A 2,445-nucleotide genomic window follows, 5' to 3' on the forward strand; every position below is an offset into this window, starting at 1 on the left:
TATTAACCAATCCATGCTACTTCATTTTTCTGCTACATCTTTTTCGTATAAAACATGCTACACTTTTTTTTTAATTTATCCTAAGATGACATATTTTTATTCTTAAAAAACTTTAATTTTTAGCCAACACACCTAGCCACTTTTTCACTTTATAATTGTATCCAACTCATGTTGTCTCTCCATTTAATACTCCTTTTTTTTCTTTTTCAATTAAACACATTAACCAACAACTCAATAAAATTATGTGTTTACCTTGTATCATCTTAGCCATAACGAAGAGAGTATAATATACTCTATCTGGACTCCCTCCATCCCTAAAAAAGTATGAACTATTTCCTTTTTAGTCATATGTGAAAAATATAAACTTTCTGCTTTTAAAAACCAACTACAAACACTACTTCCACTATTCTCTCTGTACATCTCCCTTACCACTGTGACAGTTGTCATTTTCATTGCAAATTCAGAAATAACTTACATATTACTTTATATGTCCCTCTTTAGTTGGATATTTCTTTTCGTAAAAAAGATAATAAAGTTTTTGCCAAAAAAAGAAAATAACTAAACTATCTTTTGATGGTACAAAAAGGAATACGATTATCATGGGATAGAGAGAGTTTGGCATTATATATATTGAACTTAGGTCTTATGCAAATTAACCTAGGACATCATAACACTGCAGTGAAGAGTATTATACTACATGTTGATATAGATAGATACCCTTTCTGTCCGACTCAAGATGTCCATTTTCCACATTTGGAAACAAATTCATCTCTCCTCCCTCATTAAAATATTCAGTCACATTTTTCACTCTACTTTATCATATTTAACTACTCCACCTAAAATCTCATGTCATTCAAGAATGTTGACATTTTAAATGAGACGGATGGAGTAGATAGATACAAGTTCATGCAACATTATAATGTCCATCAACATTGAAGCATAATAAATTTGAAACAAATTACATAATCTAATGTTTAAACATTAAGTCATGTAGTAGGAAGATAAAAATCTATCGCAATAAAGAATTAAACACAATGGATAATTACTCATCATATTTAAAACTTCTTTATACACTACATTATCTTTAAAATTAAAATCAATTTCATCATTATAAACCAAAACCTTCAATTCTTCACAATTCGTCACTCTTCAATAGAACTCATAGGTAAAATAACTCGTTTGTCATCTTTAAAGTCGTCAGTCTCACCTAAAACTAAAATAAAATACGGAACAAAATTAATTTGCAATGCACAAAATCAATAATCAATATGTATTAAAACGATCATCCGTGAAGCAAATCATAAGATGAGACCCATAAAAGTACACAACCGAACAATTCACACCACATGCATCCGATGAAAGGACAAAAAATATTTTTATTTGCAATTCTAATCAAACGTTTAAACCAAATTTAAATGACATGGTAAAACCCCATGAAACAATTATCACAAAATATAATTTTTTCAATGTTAAATCATAGGAAATCAAAACCCATTACAAAAATACATTAAACAAAAGAATTTACTTATAGAACTTATTATATTTATTCTAAATAAATGCACGCATGTCAGATTATAGTGGAGACTATAAATTATATAAGTATAACATACATGAGTAAAAATATCATAGGCTAATTTGGGCAGTACCCAAAGGTTCGGCATTCTTCACGATTCAAGCATGTCTGGTAATCTTCTCGGGGACAGTTTTCTCGACGAATCCTTCACGATAAGTTGCACAAAAAGGCCGCAATCAAGAAGCGAAGAAAAGTAAAGAAATCGTCATGCACCCTATGTGAAAGTGAGAAGGAAAATTACCTGCTAATGAGATCTTTAGTTTCTCTTCTAAAACATCTGGAAATGCTAAATCAACTTTCATTATCCTGCAATTGCTAAACACATCATGATTAATAATCTATATGAATATGATGCATAATTAAGATAATATATTTAATTTTTAATGATTCCCCCCACCACAACCGGCGGTTACATGCTTTTAAGTTATGGTGGGCAGTTAAAAAAACAAATTGAAGGAAAGATTTTGTAATATTCAATAATTATCATCCAAAATTTACAAATATTTAAATTTATATCCAAAACTTATAATATTTTAATGAAGGCTAAAAACCTCCCCCTCACTCCACTTAATCAAATATTTAACGACCTTTAAATTATATATATTTAATTTAATATAACCTTTTAAATTAAATGACATAAATTTCTCCAAAGCTCCTCTAAAAACCTCCCATTCACTCCACTTAATCATATATTTAATGACCTTTAAATTATATATATTTAATTTAATATAACTTTTTAATCTAAATGACATAAATTTCTCCAAAACCCCTCTTTTATATATTATATAGATAGATTATATATTTTTAATTTAACACTTAATCACACTTTTAAATGTTAGTATTATTTTGGTGGTAGGAAGTATATTATTTAG

At 28.3% G+C, this 2,445-nt stretch overlaps 1 pseudogene; it reads right to left on the bottom strand.

The window, feature by feature from the left end:
• Positions 1–1,875, bottom strand: part of LOC125209564 — an 18,414-nt pseudogene extending 16,539 nt beyond the window's left edge.
• Positions 1,876–2,445: the final 570 nt, after the last annotated feature.

The sequence above is a fragment of the Salvia hispanica genome, chromosome 3, assembly GCF_023119035.1.
Source record: "Salvia hispanica cultivar TCC Black 2014 chromosome 3, UniMelb_Shisp_WGS_1.0, whole genome shotgun sequence".
Taxonomy (NCBI): Eukaryota; Viridiplantae; Streptophyta; class Magnoliopsida; order Lamiales; family Lamiaceae; genus Salvia; species Salvia hispanica.